Source organism: Ictidomys tridecemlineatus, chromosome 3 (assembly GCF_052094955.1).
Source record: "Ictidomys tridecemlineatus isolate mIctTri1 chromosome 3, mIctTri1.hap1, whole genome shotgun sequence".
Lineage (NCBI taxonomy): Eukaryota > Metazoa > Chordata > Mammalia > Rodentia > Sciuridae > Ictidomys > Ictidomys tridecemlineatus.
Genome location: NC_135479.1, coordinates 160,939,844 through 160,953,312, shown reverse-complemented (window position 1 = coordinate 160,953,312; position 13,469 = coordinate 160,939,844). Strand labels below are relative to the sequence as shown.

The window sequence follows — 13,469 nt, the reverse complement described above, 5'->3', positions numbered from 1 at the left end:
ATATCTATATCTCCACCTCTTCTTCTATTTACACTTTTCTTTTAGTAGCTCTTAATGGTACATTACATTAAAAGAATGGTGAGGGCAGAATTGCATGTCAGAAAAATGTGAGAGAAAAAAATGAATTTCTAACTTCTTTTGTGAGCTCACAGAAATTCAAGTGCTTTGGCTGTTGAGCTCTTCATTTGGAAGGATAATTTAAGAACACTGAAAAACAAAACAAACAAAAAGATCTGCAGGAGTTCTAGGCCACATAGTCTTAATTTCCATCTGCCCTTACTTTCTCCACAAGAATATAGTAACTCATGCACAGTCGAATTAGAATCTTTTTAATGCACAGATGCATTATAAATATTATGGATTTAAAAATATAATGCTGCTGGTATTCTAATTTCAATTACCTAAGGTACAAGGCAATGCAACCTTTCAGAGATAATCTCATCTATTTTCAATAACAGCAAATCTGAGTCACCAAATACTCAATCTAAAAATCACAGATATCACTGTAGTGAAAATAAAATAAATTTTTAATAGCAGCATGCACAGAGTGATGAGATGTCCCAGGGAAAAGTACTTTGGAGAATAATCTAGCAGGTTGTATAGCGTTTTTCCATATCAAAAAAAAAGAAAAGAGAAAACTGCTTTCTTTTTGACAACATAAACAAAAGACTGACTGTGGTCAAAGTATAGAGCTTGTATAAAGTATCAACAAATGGAATACACATTTCATAGAGGGATAAATCATGGGGCCATATAGTAGGTGTCTCCAGCTCCCTGACTGGCATGCTAATTCCTGCTACTGTTAGTGTTGATTGCCAACAGCTTCTTGCTGTGTTCTTCTCAGAACAGCCTCCTGGTTCTTTCCCCCTTCCAGAGAGCAGTCCATGGCCACTGACTGATATAAGGAAGAAAAGAAGTCCTGGTTCCTTTGATTTATGATCTAGTGGTACATTTCATCAGAGTTTCAGTTGGAAACAAAAAGTTGGACATAAAGTGAGAGAGACTCAGAGCATACAGGACCCCAACAAGAACCAGGCCAGTGAGCACACTGCAAATGGCGTTGGTATCCTCATATCTCCCACCTCAATAATGTAGCTGACCTATAGATGAAGCTAGAGACCCACACCAAGAAGCTGCACATTCATCTGGTTCAGAACTCTGTGAAAGGAAATATGAGAGCTGGAGTCACCATAGGATTAGCTGCTGCCTCCCACAAAGCATGGAAGCCTGCAGGTCAGTGACCGGGGAATCAATCTGCAGCAGACCTCCTGCCCTTAGGTAACCTTCAGAACAGACTGACTGTTATATCTCTTCTGCTTTCCAAAAGTCATACATAGTTCTTTTGTTAGCCAGCCATAAACTCAAACCTACAGATGAAAAGGGATTCTGGAATATGCAGCTTTAACTCCATAACTACTTTACAGTAGAGAGTACATTACATTACAGAACAGAGTCACCATGAAGGAACTCAAGGATCAGCTGACCATTTATCTTTACCTAAATATGCATAACTTCAGCCAAACCCACATTTTTACCTTCATTTTTCTTTTTCCCATTTGGTTTCCCAGATAATCACAGGATTTATATGAAAGTGTCATATCCACAGACACTTGCATAAGAGTTCTGTGTTGATTTCCTAATAACTCAACCTAAAGAAGCCCCCTCATGATGATGATACTCTAAGCCAATGCTTCCTGATCACCAGAACTTATTACTTTGTAATTTTTGAAAGAGTTATTTTTTAAATTAATTAAAAGTAGACTTTATCATTTACCACCATCAATTCTTTCAGTAGTATTTTTGTGAACACATGAAAAAGGACATTATAATGGAAATGAACTAGGTAAGATATTTACACAACTCTTTCATATTAAGCATACCAACATTGAATCATTTCTCAATTCAGAGGAGTCAAAGTGTGTGATTTTAGAGACTAAATCTTCCTCTGTGCCATTAAGAATATTAGTAATACATTTCTTAAAGATTGGATAAAAGAACTAGAAGTAATTTGTGCTCAAAAGACAAGTTTGCAAGCCTAGTGTGGTGGCACACACCTGCAATCCCAGTGACTCAGGAGGCTGAGGAAGGAGGATCATGATTTCAAAGCCAGCCTCAGCAACAGTGAAGCCCTAAGCAACTCATTTTATTTAGAGACCCTGTCTCTAAATAAAATACAAAATAGGGCTGGGAATGTTGCTCAGTGGTCGAGTGCCCCTGAGTTCAGTCCCTGGCATCTCCCGCCCCCCCCACACACACACAATAAAAAAATCATGTTTGCAGTTATGTAAAGCTTGTCTATTTTTGACTTTCTCTTTAGGAAAGTTGTTCCATCATTATTACTTAGATTTTTTTCCTAAGTCATTAACATCTATGCAAGTTATGATCCTTGGGTTCTTGAACTTTGGACAAAGATGTTAATAAATAATCTCATGACTGCCACTTGGCTGACAGTGATTGTAAGAAGTACTTTGATTTCAAAGAATTTAAAATATGAAAAACTGTGTACTTAGAATTCATAAACTATGGTACTTGAAAGTGAATTCAAAGTGGAGAGATAATGATTCGGAAAATTGGATAAGTGACACTCGTGTTAATCCAGAACAAAGACTGGGATGAGGACCTGTTTTAGAACATTAAGAAGATGCAAAGGGTTTGAGCTACATTTGGAGGCAACACTAGTGTGGATATTTAAAGTTAAAAAAAAATCCAAGTGAAGTTATCATTAGTGAATTAATACTAAAGATTCTGGAGGTAGTTTTAGACCAAATTAGACAGCTTTATAAATAGGTACATACATAGAAGTTGGTGCTTATAATCATAAAATTTGAAGAACTTTTCTGTGATTTCAGAATTCTTGAGATTAGTATGGATTCAGCTGAATCTACTGTACCACTGGGGTATCATTTTGACTGTAAAAATTCCCACTGAACTGGTCTCCATCTTTAATTACACACTGTTTCTGGGACTTGCTTCTGGCTATGTTCCATACACAAAGAGTTCCAGAATTTATGTTCTAAAGATTATACTCACGAAGTATGATGATAACAGTACTTTGCAGTGTAGTACAAAAATGTTCTGTTCACTTTCTGATTTAGATTTATTTTTTTCCACTTCATGATTAAATAGACAATTTGTACCTTGAAATAGGCCCATTATTATTATTATTATTGCTGTTATTTCAGTGGGTTAAAGAAAACATCTCATTTACATTAGAAATTTCTCCAGATGTCTGTATATGTCTAATATAAACAACCAGGCACATCCTTAGCTTTGGATATTTTGATATTTTTACAATAATTAAATCCAACCTTTAAAGCTTCAAAGACTCTGATTGCGATGGTATATACTTCAAAGTAGATCACTTGATGAAAGCATGGTTTTATTAGCTGTATCTATTTCTAACAGTTTTAAAAGTTACTTACAATTTGTTTATTTTATCCTGTACTTCACCACACATTTTAATGAAAAACATGAGTCTACAGAAATTGCAAGATCAAAATTTGAAACATAAACTTATTGCTGGTTAATATACTAAAGATAGAATGAAGAACATAGGTCTCTTCTTATCTACTCATACGATTTATGTTTATTACCTTTAGGTAAGAAAAGTATATATTCATAACATCAAAAAATGTAGCTGAATAAAGCATCATACTTGGAATTTGCCAGTTCTTGCAGGTATCTTTATACTTGGTTTAAAAAATAAACCATAAATCATCTGTAAAAATCAAACAATTTCCATCTGTCACCACATGTATGTCATGAGTATAGTTATGCAAATTTTGAAATTAGCACAAAAAATTTCAAGCATTCCTAAAAGAAGAGAGAACAATGTAATAATATTATGTATAATCATTATCTGGCCTCAGATTATCAATATTTAGGCATTCACATTTCAGTATGATGATAGCTTCTACTACAACTATTAACTACTACCACCACTGGTATTTGAAGACTGGTATTATGTGTCAGTGTTTCACTGAATAAAAGCATTAGAAACAAACTAAAGAGAAAAAGGGCATTACTTAGTAAAAACTGAATCATCTACACAAGGAGCTGAAAATTCTTGTATATGTGCTATGTGAGAACATGATGGAAGATCATAGTGAAACTTCCTAAACTGCCAATGGAAATTAGGTGCAGTTTTTACCTTTGTCAATCCCCTCACCAAATAAATTTGACATCAACCTTTAATTTATAAGCCACTGCTTTAGGGATGTAATCAACAGCCTCTAGCGCTTATGCCTACGCATAGCCAAATGGGAAACTAGGAAAATAGGTAGCTGGCTACTAAGGTGAGGGGTATTCTAAGAATCAGAAAGTGGGATATTTCTCAAATACAGAAAAAGAGTGCAGGTGCTAGAAAATCAAAGATGAGCACTAATTACTGCAAATTACTGCAACTAGGTATCAGATCTGTGTTAAATATCTTCCACACATTCTTTTCCGAGCTGTTCATAAGTTAGTCTCTATTTATTGTCCTCACTTCAGAGATAAAGTTAATTGAAGCTAATTAACTTTCCCAAGGTTATACAGTCACAAATAATGAAACTTAGCTACCAATAATGCGGTGTTACCACTGCACTAATTTTGAATTGATCGTATTTCTGAAAATCATCTAATAGCAATTAAATTCAACTTGCAATAAGACTCTAAGGCTCAGAGACATTGTTCACTATTTGTTCAAAGTTGTATCAGCAGCAACTTCAGTAAACCTTTAAGGCTGATCAGATGTTCTGTTAGGATTTGGATATATGCTAATACTTACAATGGTGCATATTGCCTATTAATTGTGACAAATGCCTATTAATTTGGCACCCCCAAATTCAGAGTCTATCTTCACTATTAAATTTATCCTAGAATACTCATGATATCAGAACTGCAAAATGCATGGATACAGTGTATTAAACAAAGATACACACAAACCATCAAAACGCCAAAGAGAAAAAAAAAATATTAAGGAAACTTTGCCAAAGATTGATGATAGGCAAAACAGCTCTATGTTCCCAGGGGAGGACGACTTGATTTGTCGCTGCATTTGCTTGAAATCAATCTCAGACATTCAGGCTGAAAGGAAGAACAATTCAATAAGGAATCAATACAATTTAATGCAGCTTATATACCTGAAATTATGTCAAGAGCTTTTCACATTCCAGGGCTCACATACCTGTCATGTTCCAGTGGTCATTCAGATGTGCATCAAAGACAGGTACATAGGGAAATATAGGAGCCTAGAGGTCTGCAAAAACACTGAGATCAATTTCAGGATAATTGCTTGAAAATATTTTGGTAAGCCAAATATTTATTTCTCAAAAACATATATAAAACTATGTCCTTTTCTTATGTTCTTGAAAGATCCATGATTGCATAAGATGAAAGAAAGCTAAAATTATTTCTTAAATAAGTGTCTCTTTTCCAGTTACTTACAAATTTTTTAGACTTTTATACTTGTATTTTTTGTATGTAAAAATTCAACTACTTCCCTAAGAGAGAGATATTTTTAGAAATGGAATTTTCAGGTACAAAGGAATTCATTACAACATTCTAGAAACAGGCTCCATGCTCTGGAATTACACGAAACTATCAATGTGATCATGGTATATGAAAATGTCCATTTCTCCACATATGGATATTACAATTTTCCAAAATAATCGTTTAAAAATGAGTCCTAAATAAATGTTAATTTATTTTCTAGTGAGGTACATTTATTATAATTTTGAATTGCTAGTTTGTGTCCTTTCCTATTGCTTCCTTGGAGTGCTTATCTTATGTCAATTATCAATTTTTGAATTGTTATTTTGGCATCAAGACACATTCTTTGGGCATATATTGCAGCATTTTTTCTCTGCGTTTTGTTCATTGTGTGCTTATGTACTTACTTTCCTATTTATCTTGATGTAAAGATGTTTTAAACAAATGGCCAATTCTAATAATTCATCATAATAGTTTCTGTAATTGGTATCACGTTTGAAAAAAAATTTGACAGTATGTAAAAATTCACTGATAGTTTCTTCATATTTGTGAGTTCATTTCTACATTGAGAGTTTTAATTTTAACAGGATTCAATTTTATTTCATTTATATACTTGGATGTTCTTATAATATTATTTACATTTTCCCATATGCCCAGTCATTTTTATCACTACTCTAATTTGAAGATGAAAATTTTATCATATACACTATCCATATATTTTTGGCTTTTCATCTTTATTTCCTACCTTGTTTAATAATTTTTGTTTTCACTTCATCAATATTCTGTTTTTCTACTGTCACTTTGTAAAATATTTTCATCTTTTTTAGGAAAATATCTTTCCCCAATCAAATATATTTTTGCAATTTTTCAACTTATTAAATTCAGAAGAATTCTTAGAAAAAAATTAACAGATTTATTAAAATGAATAACTTCTATGCATTTTCCTTGTCTTTTATTTTATACATTTGTTGATGGTACAAATAGAGCTTTTATTTGTACTGCATTTTCAGACGTTTTAATTTTATTTAGGAACTATTGTATATATATGCATAATGGAGTTGCACTACTTATTGATATAGTTTTCTTTAAAAATATAATTTTTCTTTTTCATGTGGTTGTTAATATTTATGATTAAATATGAAGTCTTATCAAATATTCTATTTATACCAGCTTTTCATATGTGATAATTTATATCAAAGTGTTTCCTAATATTGAACAATATTATTCATTCTTATAAGAACTTACCTAGGAACATTTTAAATACATAGATTTAGTTTCTTAGCACTCATTTTAAAAGTACACATTTGTATTAATAATTATAAATAACTATAGCCTTTTCCAGGCGTTTTAGTGTTGGGGCACTTATAATATTCATTTTCAACTTAAGTAAAAATTGAAATAATTCTATAATACTTCCTGTAAAGGGTAAGTAACTTATAATACTATATGTCCCTGTCCTCTCTCATATTCTTTGGTATATAAAGCACAGAGTGCAATGTTAATATTTTTGCTTCATACAGTCAAGAAACTTTTTAAGGAAATAAATTAACAAATTCATTTTTTAGACATATCCTCATTTTCATAATTTCTGATAAATTTTGCTACTTTGTGTAGATTCAGATTTTAATCTAATATTTTATTCCTTATGCCTTAAAGAATTTAAAATTGTTTGTAATGGTGAGGTAACTTTTTACTTTTAATAATTTTTTTTAATCTTTTGTTTCTTGGAAAAAAAAATTTTCACTTTCAATTTTCACAGAAGTTTTCTATAGAAAAGATGTATTTTTTCTTTTCCTTTTAAGTTTTTAAAGATATTCCATTATATCAATTTACATTGTTTCAAATGAGAAATATGAGGTAATTCTGATCTTTTTCTCCCTAGGTAATATAATTTTTATTACTGGCTACCTTCATGGTTTTTTCATGGTCTTTCATTTCCCAGTAGTTTGAGTACAATAGATCTAATAATGCTTCAGTTTGATCTTTCCTTTATTCTAGTCAGTATTCCCTGGTTGGTCTTGGGTTTGTCGTTTGCTACTTTTCATTATTTTGAAAAATTCTTCATCTTTATCTCCTCAGATATTTCTGTCCACTCTTCTTTTTGGACTTCTAAATACATGTGTGCCATTGTCTCAGTTTTTTTCTAATTAGCTAAAAAGGCCATGGGAGAACTTTTCATCTTGGATATCGTACATTTTTCCTAGCATTAATTTTTGCTAGTTTTGCTAAAATTCCTTATTTTTATTTTTTTTTCATCTCTCTTCTGATATTCCCTATCCTTGCATGTTGTATAACTTTTCCACTGAGTCCTTTAACATATTCTTTGTAGCTGCCCATGTGATGGTATCTGTCTCTATGGCAACATTACTTTTTTACCTCACGTAGATTTATAATACATCCAACTATTGGATATATAACTAAACTGGAGATTTTTGATAAGGGTTGTGTTGAATCTATAGGTTGATTTCAAAAATCATTTTTAGCAAATTTGGTCTTATAATCTATAAGCACCATATATTCCCTTCATTTGTTTATATATTCTTTGATATATCTCACATTTTTTGTAATTTTGTACACAGATGTCTTAAGTATCTTTTGTAAAATTAATTCTAGATATTTAATATTTAATATGGCATTTAGTGACATTATATTTTTCATTTATTTTGACTCTGCTTCTTGTCATTCAATGACTATTTATTGATTACTATAATTTCCCTATGGATTATCATGATAATATAATAAAAACAAGTTGGGAATAATTTTCTCCTTTTTTCTTCTCTGAAAAAGATTTTTTCACTGAGTTTAGTGAAGTTTCTTCCTCAAGTCTTGGGGTAAAGGTCACCAAAGGCATCTCTGGGTTTCAACTTTGGGCTTTCCAATTTCAAAAGGAATTTAATAATGTATTTTATCTATTCAACATGTTTAGGAGAACTTAGATTTTCTCTTTCTGTTTCAATATTGGTAAATTGTGGGGTTTTTTTGTAGAAAAAAAACCCTTTCCATTTAAATTGTCTAATTTACTGGCATAAAAGTGCTTTATCTATTTTCTTCTTGATTCCATAGAATCTGAAATAACATCTTTTCTGTCACTTCTGACATTTGTGTTTTTTATTTTTTTTATCAGTGTTTATAAAGAGTTAACAATTTTATGAATCTTTTTAATACATCAGCTTTTGTCTTTGTTGATGTATCTATTGTATGTGAGATAAGTTGATAAATTATAAATAGGTCTGCATGGATAGATAGAAAATTAATTTCAGTTATAGTATTAATTATTTTCATTTTATGAGTTTTATTTAATATTTCTCTTATAATTCTCAAGATGAAAGTTTAGACAATTGATTTCAGATGTTTCTCTTCTTAAAGTACATCATGGAAGGGTATAATTATTTTCTAAGCAATGCTGTAGATGAATCACACTCTTTATGCTATAACATTTTTATGATTTAGTTTAGACATGTCCTAATTTTTAATTTCTTCTTTAGCTTTTGCATTTAGAATCGTACTACTTAAGTTCCAAGCAGTATAGATTTTATTTTTTGCTTACTGATTTTTCATTTACTTTTACTATATAAGAGACTGTATATGAAATAATTTCAACATTTTGAATGAAAATATCTGATTTAGAAAATTTTATGTGTTTATATGAAAAATATTCATTCTGTTATTTATTCTGTTGCCATTTTAGATGTTAATTAGGACATATTTGTTAGTTGTGTCACTTAGATTTACGCATATTCAATTAACTCTGTCTACTTATTTAAAAAATGTGTATGTTAAATTTCCACTGTTATTGATTTTCTCTTTCATTATTGACATCCCTCAATTTTGTTTGTTATACATTGAAGCTATATCATTTACTATTCATTTAGTTGAGATGTCTTCCTTTTTGACCTCTACATCATTGTGGAATTTATGTCTTTTATCTTTGATCTTACAGTTTACTTTTTCTAATATTAGTATAGCTATATTGACTTTCTTTGGCTCTGTCAACCCTATTGCTTTCTTTGGTTTGTTCAGTCCTATTAACTAGGGTCAATACTCTGTGTCCAAATTTAAAATATATTTCTTTTAGATGGCATATGTTTTATTATAAAGTTCAATCAGACAATTTTAGACTTTTGGATATTTGATTTTTTTCTTCTAATATAATTTAATGATACAGTTGGTTTTTATATAACTCTATTTATTTACATGCCCTATCATATTTTATATTTGCTTTTCATCCTGTTATCTTGAATCACGCATTGAAATAATTTTATTGTCATTCTATATGTTATTTTTCCATTTTATGAGTTGATAATTAACATTATTTTACTAGGTCCTCTAAACATTACAACACACATTCTTAATTAGTAAAATAACTTCATATTATTACTTCCCCAGCAAACTCAGTATTTGTTTTTAAAGAATTAAATTATTTTGAAGAACTTGAATAACTTTTGCTTATTAAGCTTTCTGAATGTCTATTTTGATATGTTTAAGTTTGTGCTATTTTTTGCATTTTATTTTATTTTTAAATTTGTCATACAGTCATATATATATATATACATATACATACACACACACAACAATAATAATGTTCTATGATTTTTAATAGTCTAATGATGCCAATAAATATAGAACACAATAAAAGAGTTCTTTTATTTCTTGAGAAAATGCCTACCTATTAAAATCTGAAAGCAAAGAGAGCTATTTGTTCATGGTTTGTGAATTTATGGAGGTTGAAGACATAATGTGAAAAACAGGTTAGCTGCAAGTTTTCTCTCATGCCTGTAATCCCAGCTGCTCAGAAGCTAATCACTCCTCTCCAAAAAAGTTGTAGACTACACAAGGAAATGTCAGTACAAAAAGATTCAGAGTGGTAACTCTTATCTATTATATAGATTTTGAGGGTCTAGAATTTACAATGAGAACAAACTTCTTATTTTTGTGCTGTAATTTCCATTTTTTCTTGATAAATTATAGATAAGAACAAAATTTTCTCATTCATCACCCACCCACACTTTCTTAGAAAACAGTATTTAAACTCCATCTTTGTACTGTCTTGGAAACTTGTAATGAATCTGTTCAGTACTGGTGAGCAGAGCACAAATTCTAGAGTTAATGACCTTGACTACATATTAAAAACATAGCCCACTGGAAGCCTCATCGAGGGAGCCTTACTATAGCTATCTTGGGCCTGCCCTATAGATTATCTAAAACCTTGGTCTTAGTTTGTAAATATTATTCTCCAGTATCAGAAACCAAAGTTTCTTTGAAAAATAATTAGTTTCAGGATAATGCAAAGAAAGTGCAAGGTGAAACTAATGAGTAAGAAATTGATCAAGGAATGATCAGACATGGTGTTTCTGTTTCTGTTACTGAGTGACAAACCAAGAAAAACTTAATGGCTTGAAAAAAAATTATTACTATTTCTCATGGTGCTTTAAGCTCACTGAGCTCAGCTGAGTGGTTATTGCTTGGAATTTCTCAAGTGCTAGTAAACAAATGGCAGCTGGTGCTGGAATCAGTCATCTGAAGGACTAGAATAAGAATGCAGGATAGCTCACCCACAGGACTGGTGACTGATGGTTGATGTGTAGGAGCTCAGCTAGGGCTGAGTGCCTAAAGGTGTCTTTTTCATGCAGCTGGAGATACTTACTGAATTCTTATTACATTTTGAAGGGAATGTTTTGAAGAGCAAGCATTCCAGAAGAACTGGCAGAAGTGATGAGATTTTTTTATGACTTAGCTTGGAAGTAATACGGTGTCACTTCTGCTCCATACTATTGGTTACTGTGGAAAAATAAAAATTCAATGCAGAAGAGGATTATACAAGTTTGTATACCTATACCAGGAAGCATAATTTGTTGCCAGGCCATCTCTGGAGTCTAGATAACATAGTCTGTTCACTGGCTCAATGATTTACATTGGGGCATAGGCAAATGCACTAATTTGCCCCTCACTTCTCTCCCAAATCAAACATGAAATGATATCAGACTTAGGCTAGTATTCAGTTGCAAATAAAAGTCCTTGAGTGTGTTTAAGTTGGAAGATAAAGTACTGCTGAATACCAAAACTGAATTAGAAAACTCTAAGAAATATAAAACAATTATGTAGAAAAATAAAAACCAGATGATCTAAAACATAGATCAGTGGCTGGCAAACATTCCTGTAAAATGACATATAATAAATATTTTAGTCTAGACAGATCATATGAGTCTTTATTAATATATTATTTTTACCTGTAATCCCAGCAGCTTGGGAGACTGAGGAAAGAGGATGAGTTAAAAGCCAGCCTCAGCAACTCAGCAAGAACTTGTCTCTAAATAAAATATAAAAAAGAGGTGGGGGGGCGGCTGGGGATGTGGCTCAAGCGGTAGCGCGTTCGCCTGGCATGCGTGCCGCCTGGGTTCGATCCTCAGCACCACATACCAACAAAGATGTTGTGTCCGCCGAGAACTAAAAAATAAATATTAAAAATTCTCTCTCTCTCTCTCTCTCTCTCTCTCTCTCTCTCTCTCTCTCTCTCTCTCTCCTCTCTCACTCTCTCTAAAAAAAAAGAGGGTGGGAAAATGTGTATATATATATATATATATATATATATATGCCTGTGTGTGTGCATTCATATATACGTGTGTGTATGTATACATATACACACATGTATAGACATACATAAAGTATATGTATATATCTATGTTTATATGTATATTGTATATATCTATATATAGATATATTTTTCTGTTCTTTTTATAACCCCTTAAATATGTGAAAATAATTCTTGGCTTGTGGGTCATTTAAAAACAGACTATGAGCCAGATTTGACCTTTAGTCACAGTTTTCCATTCTGACATTACATAAACAATTAATAGATACCAGAAATTTGAATGAAATATAGCAACTTTGGTCATGTGCATATTAAGTAAGTTTAAAATAGCAAACAGAGTATTTATGTGCAAAATTCTATTTTAATATTCTTGTTTATGTGAGATCTATATCTTAAATATATAGAGGTTGAAAATATATCCAGTTTTTATAAAAGCCTTAAGTCAAATTATGGTTTATAGCAATTATAAAACTAGTATACTGCAATTCTACAGAAAAGTGCCTCTTTAATTTTTTTTTTCAGAGAATAGAAAAGGCAAATGTAAGGGTAATACATTTTAATATCAAGCCCAACCATAACATTTTCGGCGATGCATTTCTCCAGTGTATATAATTTGCTTTCATACTACTCCCTGCTAAGTTACTAAATATTTCACTTGAACTGCCGAGGGCTGTTCATCTACCAGGCAGTCTGCTGAGGAAGCAGATGCAAATTGTGCTTGGTCATCACGCTCCTGGACTTTCTAATGGACAAACTATAAAAGTTATTCATGCAGAGGCTGGTGTTTTTCCTATTTGTTATTGAACCTGAAGTTAACTGGCAATAGACTGAGTACTCTTTGAGCTTTAAAAACTAACTGTTGGAAGGAAATGCTTTTCAAGTTGTCTGTGGTGATGGAAATAAAAAAATGACTGAAGGTCCCTAGAAAGTCTGACTTTATGTCACTAAAATTCTTCCCTCTGGGGGAAGTGAACAGATGAACAAGAGTTTGCACAAAAGATCTTGCTTGTTATTATTAAATCAAAGCTTGATGTGTTGGTCCTGAGGTGAAATTGCATTCTAGTTAGGAAAGTAGGTTTTTGAAGTTGAGTATGTGGGTTCAAACACTGTCTCTGTAGCTTTGCTTCATAGGAGAACTGGGTAAATTCTATTACTTCTCATGTCTGTACTTCCTTCATCTGTAAAACAGAGAAAATAATCATATCTTCACATAAGGTTCTTGAGAGTATTCCAATAGTTAATATATAGTAACCTCTTAGAAGAATGCCTTGAATAAAAATAAATGCTCAACAAATATTAGCCATTGTTATTACTATTAATTTGTAGTTTTTTTTTAAAAAGAAACCTTTAAGTTTACTTATATGAGTGATGACTTTTTTTGAAATGTAAGAATAATAACAATAACAAA

General features: G+C 31.6%; 1 long non-coding RNA gene across 2 annotated transcripts in view; it reads right to left on the bottom strand.

Moving 5' to 3' along the window:
• Nucleotides 1-509: 509 nt before the first annotated feature.
• The window catches only part of LOC144376432 (uncharacterized), a 29,952-nt gene continuing 16,992 nt past the window's right edge, over nucleotides 510-13,469 (bottom strand). For both annotated transcript variants that reach the window (XR_013436919.1, XR_013436918.1), the window contains 4 exons: nucleotides 11,700-13,239; nucleotides 11,117-11,250; nucleotides 5,168-5,239; nucleotides 510-5,067 (listed from right to left, as the gene is read on the bottom strand). This is a non-coding gene — a long non-coding RNA (uncharacterized LOC144376432). The remainder of the gene's footprint in view (nucleotides 5,068-5,167; nucleotides 5,240-11,116; nucleotides 11,251-11,699; nucleotides 13,240-13,469) is intronic.